The sequence below is a fragment of the Chlorocebus sabaeus genome, chromosome 27 (genome assembly GCF_047675955.1).
Source record: "Chlorocebus sabaeus isolate Y175 chromosome 27, mChlSab1.0.hap1, whole genome shotgun sequence".
Classification (NCBI taxonomy): domain Eukaryota; kingdom Metazoa; phylum Chordata; class Mammalia; order Primates; family Cercopithecidae; genus Chlorocebus; species Chlorocebus sabaeus.
The window spans coordinates 37,029,232-37,048,858 of record NC_132930.1 but is presented as its reverse complement, the minus strand read 5'-3'; positions in this window follow the sequence as shown (position 1 = coordinate 37,048,858).

Here is a 19,627-nt window from a genome sequence, read left to right as displayed (position 1 = left end):
TCAGACCCATAAATTGCCAGGGAAGTGTCATGGTGTGATTGACTTAGGCTAATCAGAATTCACCAGTAGAGGTGTAAAGGTATGAGTGTCTCCTGAATCATATGATAATGTGGAGAGGAAATGGACTTCTAAATAAAATCTGGGTAATATTAGGAAGGAGAGAGTGGGAAATGAATGCTCAAAAGGAAGAAATAGTGCCTACTAAAATAGCTCTCTGCATCTTCTTGGTGGCAGTTGCCTGAAGTTGTGATTTTAGAACATTTTAATTGTGGTAAAATTAAATGTTATATGGTAAAACACATATAGCATAAAATTTACCGTCTTAGCTATTTTTAAGTGTACAATGCAGTGACATTAAGTAAATTCACATGATTGTGCCACCATCACCACCACCATTCATACCTATGGAAGGCTGGTCATCTTGTAAAACCGAAACTCTGTATTTACTAAATAATGTTCCCATTCCTCTCCAGCCCCTGTTCGTGACCATTCTGCTTTCTGTCTTGATGAGCTTAACTACTCTAAACACTTGATATAAGTGGAATCATACAGTGTTTGTCCTTTTGTGACTGACTTATTTCACTTGGCATAATGTACCCAAAGTTCATCCATGTTGTAGCATATGTCAGAGTGTCCTTCTCTTTTAAGGCAAAATAATATTCCATTGTATGATATGCACATTCCATGTATGTTATACCACATTCTGTTTATCCTTTCATCTTGGATGAACACTCAGGTTGCTTTTGCATTTTGGCTATTGGGAATAATGCTGCTATGGACCTAGGTTGTAATTTACAGGTATTCATTGGTGTTTACAATATATATTCTGTTTCCCTAGGTCTCCCCATGCTATGAGCTCCACCAGGCAGTAGATGTATCTTTTGTTTGTCCTCAGCAGTGCCTCTGTAAACCTAAGACAATACCCAGCAGAGTATAGACACTCAAATATTTGTTGATGGAGTGAACAAACATTTAATTTGGGATGAATTTCAAATAACCTTACTTCTCCATGATCATATTTTCTTTTTTTAAAAAACTTCATAATTATGTGGAAATATATGTGAATGTATAACTGGGAGCATACTCAGAAAAAAAAGAAGCTTTGCTAAACCAAAATACTCTAACCAGGGGCTATTTACCTGTTTTTGATCATTTGCAGCAATCATACTTTGATTTTTATGGTTGAGTAGGATCATATAGTTTAGGAATTTATAATGAATTTAAACTCAGAATTTTGTGAAGATGATACAGGGACTGGAATGGAAATTCTACATTTAGTTTTACTTTAACTTTCAGCATAAGGGCCCTCTAGTTCTGACGTCAACTCTGAGCCCTCTTCATTAGGACACTGGGAAGAAGCTGTAGCCAGTTCCATGAAGAAAACCATTGACTCGGAGTGGTTTCTTCTTCACTTTGAGCCAAGTTCAGTGGTACTTTTGTCTAATGTGATTCATTCTGAGGTTGGTTAGTGTTTGAAAAATTGTTACGGAAAATTTCAAGCATATAAAAAAGTAGAGATAATAGTATAGTAAATTCCCTCATACCCATAATCCAATTCCAACAATTGCCAGTTCAGGGCCAGTATTATATTATCTGCATCTTCATTCACTTCCTCCTTCCCCTTGGATTATTTAGGAGCAACTTCTAGACGTTATATCATTTAATCTCTAAGAATTTCACCATGTATTTTATAGGCAAGTACTCTTTATGGAAATACAATGACAATACTATTTTTATATCTAAATAATTAAAAATAATTACTTATAATAATGAAATATTGAGTCAATGTTCAAATTTTCCTAATTATTTTGTATTTTTAGTAGTTTTTATCAGTAGCCAAATAAGTTTTATGTGTTGCAATTGTTGGATATGCCTCCAGTCTTTTAAAATCTCTTCTCCTTTTCCCTCTGTTTTTTTTTGTTTTTTTGTTTTTTTTTTTTTTTAAATATTTCCCCTTAGAACTTATTTGTTGGAAACAAACAAACAAACAAAAAAACCTACTCATTTGGGCTGCAATCTTTCCCATACTCTGGATTTTGCTGATTGCATCCTTGTGGCATTGTTTAACATGTTCCTCTGCAACTCTGTTTCCTGCAAGTTGGTAGTTAAATCTTGAAGCTTGATAGATCCAGATTGAAGTTTATAGCAAGAATATCTCAATCTTTAGATGGTGGTTTATTTTTCCATTGTGTCTAATGGACTCTCTTTTTGTGATGATAGTAGCCATTCATGGCCATTCTTTGATCCATTATTTTACTAAGGTTCACAAAATGTGAATTCCTAATTTTAACTTTTTTTTTTTTTTAGACGTAGTTTCTCTCTTATTGCCCAGGCTGGAGTGCAATGGCATGATCTTGGCTCACCACAACCTCTGCCTCCTGGGTTCAAGCTATTCTCCTGCTTCAGCCTTCTGAGTAGCTGGAATTACAGGCATGCACCATCATGCCTGGCTAATTTTGTATTTTTAGTAGAGATGGGGTTTCTCCATGCTGGTCAGGCTGGTCTTGAACTCCCGACTTCAGTTGATCCGCCCACCTTGGCCTCCCAAAGTGCTGGGATTACAGCCTGAGCCATGGTGCCTGTCAATTTTTTTAAAGTTGGAATACTTCTGTGAAGACAACCCCCCTCAATAATCCATTGACTACCCTCAGGTATACTTGATATAGAAAAGACAGAATTAATGCTTATCTTTTACTTTTATTTACTAATTTTTAAACCTTTAAAAGTTACAGTGAGATTTTTTCCCTACCCTTTTTGCTTTATCCCTTTATTTTTTCTTTCTTCTTTTTTCTTCTTTCTTTCCTTCCATCTCTGACCTCCTCTCTCCTCTTTCTTTCTCATTAGCTCATTCGAACATATTATTAACTATATTTATAACAAAAATATCTTAATGCATTTAACTACATTTAACTAATAATTACATTTAACTACACTTAACTAATAATTTAAATGTATTTGATGGGCTTCAGTAGGATTTGTTACTTTTAAATTTTAGAACACTTTTTTCTATTTGAAGAAAATCTTTATATACCACTCCTTGAGTAACACTTTCTTTAAATGTCAATTCTTTGTCAATTGGTTTTTATCCAGACTGTGCCTGCAATATGCTAATGAAGATACACCGAAACAAATCTTCTGAATGAGGCTTCCAAGTAAGCAAAAGCTTTTCTGATAAAAAAAAAAGAGAGAGAGAGAGAGAGAGACAGATTCAGTTGATTGATGCTTTCTGCCCTTTATCTTTCTTCTTCCTCCCTGGCATGTGAGTGCAATGGCTAGAGGGGTAACAGAGATGATACCACAAAGGAGATGAATGCTTAGATGCTCCCTCAGGTGGTGGAATAGAAATTGAATGGAACCCAGTTCCTTTATGATCCCCTTCAAGAATTGTTCCATCTCAAGATTACCCAAATTCTAGTTATGTAAGAAAATCCCCTAGTTTTTTTGAGCCATGATTTATTGGCATTTTTGATACTTGTAGCCACATGTCTTCACTAATATGTTTGTCCAAAGTCATGTTCACAATAAGTGAGAGAGGTTGGTTTCAAATTTAGGCTGCTTAATATCTAAAGCCTGTGATTTTACTAAATAATATAAAGAACCATGGGCAAGGAATACAACTGGATACTTCTGTATAGAGAACCCTCTGATTAACTCTTTAATGACCCTCAGATATGCTTTGTACAGAGAAGGCAGCATAAATGGCTGATTGGTAAGCCAACTTCCCCATGTCCAAAGCTGCATGGTTCCCTAAGAGCCCAGGATTAACCTATGTTATCAGCTTCTCCTCAGGCAGGGAATGAGATGCTTCTGGCCTTGTGTAATGAGCTGATGAAATATACAAGCTGTCTCTTGCTTCTTGTCAAATGATTTCCAACCTTTCTATACCAAGGAGTCCTTTTTTCTTAACTCTTTGCAAAGTAAAACATGTTTTGAAAGATTTTTGTCTAAAACAACTACACTTAACAATAAATATTGAATCACTTTCCTCTCTAAATTTAATCAAATGCGCATATAATCTCTAATCATAGTTTCCAATCTCCATGTCCAGGGTTAGTTCCTTGAGTTGGTTCTAATTTCAGAAAAGAATAAGAATACTTTAGTTCACATGTGTCTCCTCAATATCTGTCAGTATTTTAAGGGTAATAGTAATGTCCCATAGATTCCTGGGTTGTCTTTGAAACCTCCTGTGGGTCTGGGGACTCTGCTGGGGACCCAGGCTGGGCATCCCTGCTCTAGAGTTTGATGGTCCATATTCCAGGAAGCTGGGTGGTTGTCCCACAAGAAAAGGTTGTAGAAGGGTCTTCTAGGCAGAAGATAGGGTTGATTCTGCTGTGGGTTCCTCTTAGTGCCCCATGTTACTTTTTAGCAAGGCTGACCCCATGATAGCCCTGGTTGTGCCAGGCCTATTTGGCTCCTCATGCTCACGCCTCCCACTTGGACTCAAGCCAGACCTGGATCCTGAAAACCCAATCATGGAGTATTTTAGGAGCCCCATCCACAAAGGTAAGCGGGATCTAGAATTGGTCGTGCTTGGGTATCCAGCCTGCCCACTTTGTGCCCGGTAGATTGCTCTGTAGCTTTCCCCTCCTGCCCTTCTTATGCTTATCATGTTCATGATGGTTGAGTTCTGTTGGAAAAACATTTACTGAGCTCCTGCCATGATCCAGCATAGCACTAGATGCCAGTCTATAAAGATGAGTAAGGTCCCATGTTTATCACCGAGCCTCTGCCTTGATTTCTGGTTGGTATTCAGGTTTCCCTCATTTAAAACTTAATGTAGAAGGATTTATGAGACATGACATAGTTCATGCCAGCCTCCCCCTACCTTCCACCTGAGTTAGACCCCTCTTGTTATACCCCCAGCTGCTGATGGGATCCTGATACAGCCCGGGTAGATTATCCACCATCTCAACATTGTAGATCCTGCCTTTCTGCAGAGTGGGGCCCTATTGCCACATCCTTCCCACCAGATTGACTTCCTATGTTTCCCTGTCCTATGTGACTGTCTCTCCCATTAAAGTATGTACTTCTAGAGGGCAGGGACTGTGTTCACCTTGGTATCCCAGCACCATGCCCAGAGCACAGTGAATAGTAGGTACTGGTAACTGTTTGTTGAATGATGAATGGTGAGTGCTGCATGTAGAGGGCAGATGAGAAGCTAAGCCCCTGAGAAGTCTGGAAATGGTGTAGGTTGGCCACTAAAGATGACTGTGATGTCACCTGGGGTGGTGATATGGGATGAAGGGAAGACTGTGGACCAGATGCCACTGTCATCATCAGGCTATCACGAGAGTGAGTACTAGTCAGATGGTGGTTAGGGAAAGCAGCGACGGGGTGGAGGTCAGTGTAGTTGAAGGACCTGAGACTCAAGAGGGAGAGGAACTTTGACATAGGCAGCTGGGACTGGCACTGCGGGCCAGCATGCTGAGAGCAACTCTGAGGAACGTGGAAGGACAGATTGAGAACAGACTGACTCCACGTGACAGGACTGCAAAGGAATCATGTTACCAGGAAAGAGCTGGTTCTCAGAAAGGCCAGGATATGGTGGGGAGACTCAGGAGGAGGTTGGGGGTATATGGTATTGGTGAACCACATGGCAAAGGTTATATGGATGAGCACCTTAGTGAGATGAGATCCCGGGATGGATGCCCACCCCGTCTCATGCATTCTCCTCCTCCACTGAGTCTCAGCTCGCTTCATGTGAGGGTTGATGGCTTTGGATTTGCTCCAACTTCCTGCATCTTCTCTATGTCCTGACTTTGACCATGAGCCTTGTCCTTGACAACTGCCTTGTCTCAGGTCCTGGACTCCTACCAGCCCTCCCTCCTCTGAGGAAACCAGACCTGAGCAGGCAGCTCCTGCAGCTTTTCACCTCGACTTATCTCCCCAGCCAGAGCTTTTGCTTAATTTGCTTACTGACATTTCACACTGATATGCGGGGACTCATCAATCGAGTTCCAAGCATATGCATGACTCACATGCATTTGAAGAGTATGTGGAGGAGGGAGGGAAAAAATGAGAGACAGAGGATTTTAGTCATGTAAGTCATGAAAGAGCCTACCAGGCTTGCTTTGGTTTTGTTTGTTTTAGAAAATGACTGGAGGCCATAATGTTTGAACTTTTTTATTGTGAAGTCTGCTGAGAATTCAAGCAGGGCCAAACCCCCGAGACTTCTCTTTCTTCAGTTCCTGAGACAGAAAGGATGAGTCTGAATCTTATTAAGCAGATCCCCAGGACTTGGATTGAAAGAAATATGAAAACACAATTTTGTGTTCAAGCCTGAGAAGGAAAAATAACTTCAGAGTGAGCCAGACATATTTTGGAATTCCTTCAGCATCTACACAGCAGGACCTACACAGCATAAGACTGTGAAAGTTTGTGAGTGTGTGTGTGGTGTGTGTGTGTGTATGAGAGAGAGAGAGAAAGAGAGAGAGAGAGAGAGAGAGAGAGTATGTGGTCATCTTCTGGCTGGCAAATTGCTTCCAAAATTTGCACAAGGAGACAATTTCTTTTTTATCAAACTGGTAAAAATGTATCACATAGCCTTTAAAGATGGAACTTACTTTTTATGAAATTGACACATTTGCTTACCCCTTGTTCCTACCAGGAAAGTGCTTTCTTCCACTAGCATATGAATCCTACACGTTCTTAGTGTGTGGCCAGGATCTGCCCTGTTCCCTCCAGCTCACAGAGCATTCTCTGTCTCTTCAGAACCCCCACAGCCCTTGTCACTTAGTCAAACACAGGTTGCTATAGCAAAGTACTGTAAATTGGGTAGCTTATAAACAACAGAAACTTATTTCTCACAATTCTGGAGACTAGAAGTCTCAAATCAGGGTGACAGCATCGTCAGGTAATGGTGAGGGTCTTCTTCCAGGTTGCAGATGGCTCACTTCTCTCTGTGTCTTCGCATAGCAGAAAGAGGGTGAGAGGATTCTATCATCACCTGGAGGGTAAATATTTCAACATATAATTTATAATAAACACTCAGTCTATTTTCAGGTTGCTTCTGGCTTTCTCAAGCCTGACTTTCCTCATAGCTGTGATTTTCTTATTGCTTTCCCTTAAACACAAGTCAGGTCTGTCCTTTAATTCTCTGTAATGCAGTTTATAAAACACTATTGAAGACTTGTGGAATGAGAAAGGAATGACAATGCAGACAAGTATTACCAGATACAGTTGCTCCTAGCATCCTCAGCTCTTGCCTGTCTCCCAGTTGTGATGCCCAGCATAGTGCCTGTATGGTTTGGCTGTGTCCCCACCCAAAATCTCATCTTGAATTATAATCCCCATAATTCCCACATGTGAAGGGCACGACCAGGTGGAGGTAACTGGGTCATGGGAGCAGTTTCTCCCATGCTGTTTTTATGAGAGAGTCTCGTGAGATCTGATGGTTTTATAAGCGTCTGGCATTTTCTCCTGCTTGCACTCACTTCATCCTGCCGTCCTGTGAAGAAGGTGCCTGCTTCTTCTTTGCCTTCCGCCATGATTGTAAGTTTCCCGAGGCCTCCCCAGCCATGTGCAACTGTGAGTTGATTAAAACTCTTTCCTTTATAAATTACCCAGTCTCAGGTATTTCTTCATAGCAGTGTGAGAATAGACTAATACAGCACCCGTAGAGGGAGGAGGCTAAATACGTGCATTTCTCCTACCCTAGATTCAGGCCCTTGGCTTTCTAGAGACCTTAAGAGAGAATAACCAAGGTTCCCTCTAAACCCCGGGCCTGGTCTGGCCACCCATTAACAGATCTTACAGACACAACTGAATTTTTATTGGTTTAGGTATCTCTGTTTCAAAAGGGGTTCTTACTTTACATTTGTCTAATTAAAATGCTCTGTAAGTGTTTTTTTCCTAAACAAAGCCTCTCTCTTCCCTCATAGAGGAATCTGAGCCTCCTGCTTGGAAGAAACAGAAGAATCGTTGGCAGCTTTCAAATGTCAGGGGCACGCTTCTAACTGTCAAGATTTCAAAACATGTGTATATGTAGTTGCAGCTAGATGATGCCAGAGAACATTAACTATCTTCTCCTTCTCTCATCCTTATGTAGCTATTAACATTTTATGTTAGTTTGGTACATTATTCTTAAAACTTCTGAGCCAGTATGGTATAATTATTAACTGAAATCTGTAGTTTTCATAAAGGTTAGTTTTTGTGTGGTGCAGTTCTATGGGCTTTGACCAATACATATTTTCAACTATTCACCATTACAGTATATAGAACAATTTCATTGCCCTAAAAATCCCCTGTGCTCCACTTCTTCCTTGCTCTTAAATTCTGAAACCCCTAGCAACCATTTATTTATTTGCTATCTATATAGTTTTGTCTTTTCCAGAACGTAATAGAGTTGCAATCATACAGCCTTTTCTGACTCACTTCTTTTATCTAACAAATACTTTTGAGGTTCCTCCGTGTCTTTTCATGGCTTGATAGCTCATTTCCCTTTATCACTGAATAATATTCCATTTTATGGATGTACCATGGTTTTTTTATTCATTTGCCTGTTGGAGACAACTTGCATGCTTCTAGTTTTTGGTAATGATAAATAAAGCTGCTATAAGCATTCATGTACAAGTTTTTGTGTGGACGTAAGCTTTCAGCTCATTTGGGTAAATACCCAGGAAACATGAGTCCTGGATTATATAGTCAGAATATCTCTTGTTTTGTAAGAAACCGCCAAATTGTCTTCCAAAGTGGCTATATCATTTTGCATTTCCCCCAGCAATAAATAGCAATAAATGAGCGTTCATATTGCACCTTATTTGCATTTGGTATTTTACATTTTAGCTATTCTTATAAACATATAATAGGAACTTATGTGGTTGCTCCTAGTGTTTCAATTTGTAATTCCCTAATATGCTTACTAAACCTATGCTTATTTGTCATTTGTACATATTCTTTTGTAAGGTGTCTGTTCAGATCTCTTACCCTCCCCCCCTTTTTTTAATTGGGTAGTTTGTTTTCTCATTCTTAAGATTTAAGATTTCTTTGTATATTTTTGACTACAAGGCGTTTATCAGATATGTGTTTTGTAAATATTTTCTCAGTCTGTGGCTCATATTTCCATTCTCTTAACAGTATATTTTGCAAAGCAGAAGTTTTAAATTTTAATGAAGTCCAGTTTGTTCATTTTTCTCTTTTATAGATTGTGCTGCTCATGTTGTATCTAAAAATTCATCACCAAACTCAAGGTCATGTCAATACTTTTCTTTTTTTAATTTGTTATTATTATACTTTAAGTTCTAGGGTACATGTGCACAACGTGCAGTTTTGTTACATATGTATACATGTGCCATGTTGGTGTGCTGCACCCATTAACTCGTCATTTACATTAGGTATATCTGCTAAAGCTATCCCTTCCCCCTCCCCCCTCCCCAAAACAGGACCTGGTGTGTGATGTTCCCCTTCCTGTGTCCAAGTGATCTCATTGTTCAATTCCCACCTACGAGTGAGAATATGCGGTATTTGGGTTTCTGTTCTTGTGATAGTTTGCTGAGAATGATGGTTTCCAGCTGTATCCATGTCCCTACAAAGGACACGAACTCATCCTTTTTTATGGCTGCATAGTATTCCATGGTGTATATGTGCCACCTTTTCTTAATCCAGTCTGTCACTGATGGACATTTAGGTTGATTCCAAGTCTTTGCATTGTGAATAGTGATGCAATAAACATACGTGTGCATGTGTCTTTATAGCAGCATGACTTATAATCCTTTGGGTATATCCCCAGTAATGGGATGGCTGGGTCAAATGGTATTTCTAGTTCTAGATCCTTGAAGAATTGATATTTCTAGTTCTAGATCCTTGAGGAATTGCCACACTGTTTTCCACAGTGGTTGAACTAGTTTACAATCCCACCAACAGTGTAAAAGTGTTCCTATTTCTCCACATCCTCTCCAGCACTTGTTGTTTCCTGATTTTTTGATGATTGCCATTCTAACTGGTGTGAGATGGTATCTCATTGTGGTTTTGATTTGCATTTCTCTGATGGCGAGTGGTGATGAGCATTTTTTCATGTGTCTGTTGGCTGTATGAATGTCTTCTTTTGAGAAGTGTCTGTTCATATCCTTTGCCCACTTTTTGATAGGGTTATTTGTTTTTTTTCTTGTAAATTTGATTGAGTTCTTTATAGGTTCTGGATATTAGCCCTTTGTCAGATGCATAGCTTGCAAAAATTTTCTCCCATTCTGTAGGTTGCCTGTTCACTCTGATGGTAGTTTCTTTTGCTGTGCAGAAGCTCTTTAGTTTAATTAGATCCCATTTGTCAATTTTGGCTTTTGTTGCCATTGCTTTTGGTGTTTTAGACACAAAGTCCTTGCCCATACCTATGTCCTGAATGGTATTACCTAGGTTTTCTTCTAAGGTTTTTATGGTTTTAGGTCTAATATTTAAGTCTCTAATCCATCTTGAATTAATTTTCGTATAAGGAGTAAGGAAAGGATCCAGTTTCAACTTTCTACTTATGGATAGCCAATTTTCCCGGCACCATTTATTAAATAGGGAATCCTTTCCCCATTTCTTGTTTTTGTCAGGTTTGTCAAACTTTTCTTTGTTATCTTCTTAGTTTTGCACTTTCTTTAGATCTATGTTTCATTTAGAGTTAATTTATTTAAAAAGTGTAAGATCTATGATTTATATATTTATTTTTGCATGTAGATGTCCAGGTGTTTTAGCACCATTTGCTGGAAAGACTACCTTTTTTTATTGAATTGCCTTTGCTCTTTTGTCAAACATGGGTTGACTATATTTGTTTGTGCCTGTTTCTGGGCTATATATTCTGTTTCATTCACCTGTTTGTCAGTTCTTTTACCAAAACAATAATGTCTTGATTGCTGTAGCTTTACAATAAGTCTTAAAGTTGGGTAGTGCCAGTCCTTGACTTTGTTCTTCTTCAGTGTTTCGTAGGCTATTTTGAATCTTTAGCCTTTCCATATAGTTTAGAATCATTTTCTCAATATCCACAAAATAATTTGCTAGAATTTTTATTAGGACTGTGTTGAATTTGTTGAGAAGAATTGACGTCTTATCCATGTCATCATTGAGAAGAATTGACATCTTATCTCCTATCCATGAACATGGATTATCTCTCTAGTTATTTAGATCTTTGATTTCTTCTGTCAGAATTTTACAGTTTTCTTCATATGTATCTTGCGCATATTTTGTTAGATTTATACTTAAGAATTTTAGTTTTTTGGGTGTTAAAGTAAATGCTGTTGTATCTATAATTTCAAATTCCAATTGATCATTGCTGGTATACAGATTTATTTATTCCTGTCAGAAAAAAAGAACCCTCCACACAAGCTTAAACTGCCTTAGTGTAAATAACACCTCACCGGAGACTGAAGGTTAATTCTTATCCAAAGTCTGATTTCTTCAGTCCCATCAGGAGTTTATTTATCCTATGCTTAAATATTGTCTATGATGAACCCTTCACTCTTTCTCAGGATAATGCATTGTCTCTAGGACAACATTGTTAGATGGTTTTTTCTTATACCTGATTTCTTGAGGATAAGAGATAGCTTCATTATAACACAACAAAGACAGATGTGTTCCAAGTAAACCACTTAATCTGCATCCTTTTATCTCCTTTGGATAAGTCAAGGCTTTCCTGGCACTTGTGAAGCAGGGGAGGCTGGTGTTCTGTGGGGTCCTGTGTGCTGAGTTATCATATGCTAGGCTACTAACTGCAAGCCAAACACCTGACTTTGGGTCTGAATTTGTAGTCATTAGCTGAGTAACTTTGGGCAAGCTCCAACATTTTCTAATTTCTTGATGTTTAGAAATGAGAAAATTAATACTATCACAGGGCTGTTATAAGAAGGAAGCAACATAGTGACCATGAAAGCAGTTTTAAGCCAAACTGTCCAGTGGAAGCATAATTTTAACTCGTTTTCCTCTACTTCACAGTCACCACTCAGAACCGTAAATTATCAGATGTACACGGTAAGAAGAGTAGAGAGGGAAGGGCAGAAAATGAAGTAGAGTTGACATGCTCACAGTGAACCCAGAAGACAATATTCCTCAACTTTGAGTGTCTTAGCTGAAGAAAACTTAAACATTAACTAATTTAACCACTTTGTATCGTAGATGAGAAAACTGAGCCCTGACGAGTGAAACAAATTGCCCAAATTCAAGAGCCAGGCTATTTAATTGCTGTACTAAGAAAGGATCCAATCTGACTCTAAGACTAGTGCTTTTTTCCCTTGCTCACATGACAAAAGAAATGCCTGAATGTTCCATTCCAGGCTGCGCCTCTTACCATACCTTCATGTCTCATCCTTGATCATGGAACATATGGCTTTCCCACCAAAGCTGTTATTGTAAGAAATTGGGAAATTGATTACATGATAAGTATCCCTTCCCCACAGAAACCAACCAGCTGCTCATCTTTGAGAGAGAGGCATTCTTTTAGGCTCAAGCAAGCCAAGAGGAGCAAAGGCCCTCACCTTGTACATTAATTTCTACTGATCAAAAGAAGAAAATTTTACTTACGTGGACAAAGCAGGATTTCTTAGTTCTGATTGTGGGATAAGAGATACAAATGCTTTATGTCAATTAGAATTCAAATGTTCTCCTGAAAATAAAAAAATAAAATTTTCTGGAAGGGAAGGGCCAGGTTCCATGTGTAGTAAACTTTATATTTCTCACAGCGTGGTGTTGTAGACTCCTGCATTTCACAAGCATCTACCTCCAAGAGCTGTGCAACCCTGGGCTTGATGCCTGTGATTTTACCATCTCTATGATAGTGGTGATAATGATATGAACCTGTAGATTAAATGAGAAAGCACCTACAAAGCCTACAGCACAGTACCTTGTAGAATATGAGGCATGGTGCCATAGTGGATCCTGAAATGAGGATTTGTGAGCTCATAGGCCTCAGGCTCTGGAGTCAGACACATAGGGAATTATGGGCAAGTGTAGCAGACACTGTTGGTTACCTTCCTAGAGACATCAGTTCTCCCCACTTCCTTCTTCCTCAACCGTGTTCTGATACCTGCTCTCTCCTCGCCATGTGCTGCTTTAGGAGGCATTGTACACTTTTTCCAGGCCCTAGGGTGGGTCTGAATTGGTCTAAACTGATCTTGGTGGTTCCCATTCTCCTGGGCAGTGATTAGCTTAGGTTTGGGCATGTGATGCAGTTCTGGCCAGTCAGATCTAAGAAGTTGGTTTGGGGACTTTCAGGAAAGGGTTTCTAGCTCTTATAATAAGACATTGCTATGGGTGGAATTTTGTCCTTCCCCAGAATATGTTCAATCCTAACCCCTGGTACCTGCGAATATGATCTGATTTAAAAATAGGGCCTTTACAGATGTAGTTGAGTTAAGGTAAGGTTATTCCAGAGTAAGGTGTGGCCTAAATCCATTATGATTGGTATCCTTATAATCAGAGAAGAGACAGAAGGACATATACGCAGAGATAAAGCAACTGGAAAGTGATTGGAGTGTTGCGTTTACAATGCAAGAAACATCAAGGATTGCTAGTGATCTCCAGAGGCTAAAAAGAGGCAAGGAATCTTCTCTAGAGGCATCAGAGGGAGCCTGGCCCTGCTGACACCTTGATTTTAGTCTCCCAGCTTCCAGAACCATGAGAAAAGAAATTTTTGTTGTTTTAGGTCATCCAGTTTGTCCAGTTTATGGTACTTTGTTATGGCAGCCCTAGGAAACTAATACAGGCACAAAGAAAATATGTGCCCTTGGTCTCTCCCTTTGGATTTTTTATGTCTAGATGAAGCTCTTGAAACTTCCGTAGCCCGATTGTAGCTCTGCAGACCAAACTTGAAGATTATGGTGACTCTCTGGGGCTGGCAGGATGAAAGGTTGAAAATAACCCAGGTGTGAAGTCACTGAATTCACAAATCCTGAAACTGCCTCCCTCTGTTCTTCCTGTTGTGTCCGATAATGCATCTCTCTCATTGTTCAAGCCATGCTGAGTTGATTTTTCTGTTACTTGCAGACAAAATAATTCTAACTGATTCAGAAAGTTATTCTCTCTCTGTCCCTCATTTCCTCATCTGTAACATAACAATGCTATAGTACCTAGTCCATAGGATTTTTGTGACAAATAAATAAAATAGAGAATAATCCAGGTATTTTTCTCTTTATCTAATTTTTGCTACAGTGCATGAAAAATTCAGTACCTGCCAGCTACTATTACTATTCTGTTCCTTCAGATTTAAAATGTAGTGAACATTCAGTAAATACTTACTTTTGAAGGAATGAATGAATGAGGTCACTGTAATGCAAAAGGGAATATAGAGATGCTAATAAGGACAAAACAAATTCCAATGAGAGATGGAAAGGTTTATCCTGGACCCTGGTTCCAAATCAAGCCCTGGGGGCTACATATGGCCTGGGTCAGGTTGATGAGGACTCACTCCTGGCAAGTCTGGAATTTTTATGTAGAGAGCTTTGAATTTAAAAATACCTATTGGGGTTTGCAAATATTCTAGGTTGTGGGATAGGCGGGAAGAAATGAGGCTTAGAAACTGCCTTCCAAAGTCCCCCAGGGTGAGGCCTCAGCCTGGGTGCATAAGGATTAAGGAAAAAGAAGTCAGGAGCTTTGTTACATCTCTGAGTTAAGCAAAAGGGCTTTCATTTTGCCTGAGGGAGAGCAACTGACTGTTTCTCCCAAAGACCTTGTTTGAAATTAAGGTCTTGGAACACTGGATTCAATTAACTACCAGTTTAAGAACCTTGGGGAATCTAACTTGCCATGTGCTTCATTTTCCCTTACAAATCACCTCCTGTTTCCTTGCCTTCATATTTCTCCCACCTACAGAGAATTCTGTACTCAGGACTGGGTCAAGACCAGCTTCCTTTTCCTGAGTTACAAGTGAGGAATACTGGGCAGGCTTTGCCTTCAGCGTCAGTTTTACTGTCAGCTTGGCCTACAGTCAAGTTCTTGATAAACACACACACACACACACACACACACACACACAACACACCCCTCCAATCTGGGACTATACAGAGTCAGAGATGGATTAGACAAAATCTTTGTCCTAAGGAACTCACAGTCTAGTGGGAGGAGACAGATAAATTGATAAATGCCTCATTATTGGTAAATGCCGTAAAATAATCATAGTACTTGTTAAATCAAGTTTAGCCTGAATCTTCCTTCTCACATATTTTAATTTTGGCCCAAGGTTTTCTCTGTACATGGTGAACTATAGCAAGAGGAGGTGTAAACAGATGATAGCCTACACTTGTGCCAATCACCGAGTTTTGGCCAATCAAATGTAGCCAATGGTTGCAACCATGTTCAAATAAGGCAAATGGTGAGCTGCAACCAATCCAGCTGTTTCTGTACCTTACTTCCATGTTCTGCAGTCACTTTCCTTTTTCTGTCCATAAATCTTCCACCACATGGCTGCCCTGGAGTCTCTGAGCCTATTCCTGCTCGGAAGTCTGCCTGATTCGTGAATCGTTCATTGCTCAATTAAAATCCTTTACATTGAATTCAGCTGACATTTTTCTTTTGACATATTGAAGTCCACATGAAAACTGGAGAACACTGAAGAGAGGCTTAGTTAGGAACTGGATGGTGTCAGGACAGGCTTCACAGAGAGGTGATGCCTCATTCTGCTAAATCTTGCAGTGAGAGCGGGAATTTGCCAGGTACAGGTCTGGATGAAAATACATGTCAGCTGGGAGTTAACTGAGGTTCTACGCTGCGAGGGGCACAGAATATCCCTACAGCAAACTGGAATGAGGTTCTGGTTGGCCTAGGATTCTACCTGTGGTTCCTATTGCGTTTGGAGGAATGCAGCTTGCTTTCCCTCTTATTTGATGAATATAACAAAACCCTCATTCTGAATTTAGTATATTATAAACAATTAGAAGTTCTGTTTTCTAGTCAAAACACAGTCTTCATCCTTAATAGGCTGCATGGCTTTTGACCCTTGAAACAGTATTAAGAAGTGGGAGGTAAGCACATTTGGGGTAGAAGAACAGACAGAGTTCATTAATCTGCATTGAAGAGGCAGAGACAGATCTAAGAGGGCTGCTGTAGTGGGAACGGGAGCTGGGGAAGAGTTGGGAAAAGGCCCAGCATTGCTGTGGCTCAGAAAAGATGCCTTCAAGGAGAGACTTGTGGAATGGAGCTATTTTCTATGACATACGATGTTTCATGTGACATAAATGCCCTCCTCCATCGTCTCTGTGATGTTGAGTAGATTCCCCTTGGTCACCGATACACTTATAGGAGTGGTTTGTTTCTAAGGAGCTTAAAGAAGAAAGTGACATAGTAATTGGTACATTATTTACTAACCTAAGAAAGAATATATGTACTTAACATTTAAGTGAGTAGAAAAGCATTTTCTCTTCACTGATGCCAAATAGATATTGAAATATATTTAAGAATAGCAGCTTACAGGAAGGCCAGCCACCTATTTTTTTTTGCCAAGTGGAGGGAATAAGATGCATGAAGGTTTAGTGGTGTGTCCCTCCCTTTGGAGACTAGCAGGTAGTTTGGTGGAACTGAAGAGTGAGTGTGAGTTTGAGTGGGTGGAAGGTGATGGAGGAGAGATGGGCAGGAGCTGGATCATGAAGGTGCATGAATGCCTTGTAGAAAGGTTTCTGTTTATTCCAGTGGACTCTCATAGATTGTAAAGAGCTGCTGAGGAGTCTCTATTTATCCAATAGAGTCTTAGAGATCATGGAGAACTATACCAGAAGCAGTATAATGAGATCATTTGTACTACTCAATTTTTTCAGAGGGGAATTTGAGGGCTGAGAGTGGACATATTTCTGCCCAAAGTCATTCAGTGAAGTGTGACAGAGTTAACTTATATTGAGCTATATTCGTTCCCATTAGTTCCTCCCTATCTGTTCTCTAAGGTAAATAACAGAAAAGAGCATAAGGCATACTATAGTGAAGGTGTGGCCTGGGGAGCTAAAAGATAGGCTGATGTGGGTTTGAGTCCCAACCCATCACTTTTTGTTAGCTGTGAAACCTCAAGTGAGTTTCTCAGTGTTTCTGAGAACCCTGAGTAATAGAGATTTTTAGATGAAAAATGAGAATGGTAATGCATATAATACTGTGGAGATTTCGTGAGAATTAGAGAACATCACAAATGTAATTATTTATCGCAATGCCTAGTACATAATTCATATGGATTTCAGTCTACCTATTTGAATTCTTTTCTTTGGAGTCACAGTGTCTTTCTTTGCATATGAACATATCTGAAACACCTGAACACAACTTTCGCCATCTCCATTCCCACTTCTAAGTCTTCTCTTACGCAGCCTGAGCATCAATTATTGGACCATATAACTGGGTGTGCACCCTCTTCCCATTGAAAGTCCCTTCTCTCCCTTAAAGTGGGAGCACAGATTGAATAACATAGCACCTACTGGGGACGGACCTATGCTGAATTAACTCAAAGGCTAGTTCTCTCATGTGTGGTGATACATAAAACACAAATCCACTGAGCAGTGTCTTCCCTCCCCCACACAGAGGCTCCAGGAGGGTCAAATAGGTCTCAGAGTGTTGTCCCATGGGCACAAAGGAAGAATACAGTGTACTGTATTCACCCATTGTGAATACAGCACCATTATTCTTCTCTGCTCTGGAAATGGACCCAATGGGCACTTCTTTGTCAGACCCTATAGGCAAATCTTCCCTGAAAGAAGAGCCCTTTCTCAAGTTTCTTGTCCAGACTTACAGAGCTGTTGTTATCTTAACAGTTTCTCAAGGTAAATAGAAGGATGTAGACTACAGAAAGACCATGCTGCTTGAATCTATTAGCCCATATTTAAGATGGTGAATTTTAAATGTGCTTTTTAGAGTAATGCTTTGTCACTCATTGTGATGAAGCAAATACCCTCAACAAGTGTCAGCACCTGCTTGGATGATATATTTTTAGCAGAGTAAATGTTACCTGTCAGAAAAAATTAGTATCACATATACACTTGTCTCAACTTCCTGGTCCGGCATTTTCCCCACTATCATTCTTTATATACGTTAATATTCCAATCAAACTAAACTAGTTACTCTCTTTTACAACTTCTGCTTTCTTTCATTTGTGGGTTACTGATACAGTTTTCTTAGCTTAGAATGCCTTCTTGCCCAACAATGTTTGTTCAATTCTGTCTATCATGAATCATCTCAAATCCTACCATTTCCAAGGAGTTTCTCTCTTTCTCAGCAAAGAAGAAATAATTTCTTCTTTCTCTGAATGTCCCTGATACTTTTTCCTGAACCTCTCTTAAGGCACTTACATACCTCAGCCCTCCTAAAGTGTAAGCTCCTTGAGGCCTGGACTTACATCTTAACATCTGAGTGTTTTGCATCTTTGAGAGGCAATATAGCAGGAGGTCAAAGACATGGGGTCTGGGGTCAGGCTCCTGGATACACTCTGGGCTGTACTACTAACCAGCTGTGTGATCTTAGACAATTCCTGGCATAACATCATCACTCAACAATGTAAGCATTAACTGTTTATATTCTTCATAACACACAGGAAAGTGCATGGTATATCCATTCTGTGCTCAGTAAATGTTTATTGATTAAATAAATAAAAAGGCAAATGAAAAGTAGTTCATCCTCGAGTGTTTGTTGAATGAATGGATGAATGAATAATTTAATGGATTTGGAATAACATTTCTCAAGCACACTTCTTTTCACAGAACCAAAAGAAACTGTTCTCTCTTAAACTCACTGTGCCATTAAATAGTCCTCCCTTAGAACCATCTACCAACAAGATGATATGGCTTGTACAGTATTCTATTTTTGTTTGTTTTAAGAGTGATTATGCTAAAGGGCTGCTTCGAATGTTTGCAGATTGAAGAAAGAGGATTACTTTGCTTGCCTGTGATTGGTTTCTGTAGAAGAGCAGAACGGAAGTACCTTCACCACTCTATACCAATGGCATTTCTGAGTAGACAAGCTGAAATTCAGTAATGTCTCCAAGCATCGTGGCTCTTCTCTCAAAATGAACTTTGAGGCTGCTAACCCTGCATGACGTGGCCTACAGGACACTCCACTCCCTCCCTGTTCTCATCAAACAAGAGAAGTTGCACAAGCTGGAGGGGCAGCTGGATCACAGTTTATGCTGCCCCCAGGATACATCTTTCATCCTAATGGTGCTTATTCAGCTGTGGGGATGCATTGGTATCTAGCTGATTTTTGAAAAAGTGCAAAAGTCCATTTAAATACACAACCAAATCCTCCTTTTGAGATAGGGGCCTTGTGTGGGGGTGGGGAGGAGAAGGATGAGAAAAATTTCCATCTTATTTTCTGATATTCTTTGCTTTGTGGGTGAATACTTACAGAGGTGCCTGCAGGCGGTTTTCCAGAGCCCGTTTTTGATCAAAGTCAATAAAGCTCTTTCTCTATGTAGGAAGGAAGCTCTCTTTTAGACTGCTTTCTTACTTTGTGCTTTCTTATGTAGATAAGTCATCTAAAATCACACAGCCACAGGTCCTTATCTGTCAGGGCCTGGTAGCTAGTACTAGTGGCATTTTTTTTAATCCAATAAACATGAATCAAGTTATTTCGATGGTGCCAGGCACTGAGACAGCTATAAATTAGGGATAGAGGGATTCAGAGGAAAAACAAACAGCTGCCTTTTCTATTGGTGTGTGTGTTCCTACTATGTGCCAGGTACAGTAACTTTTGTGTAATAGTA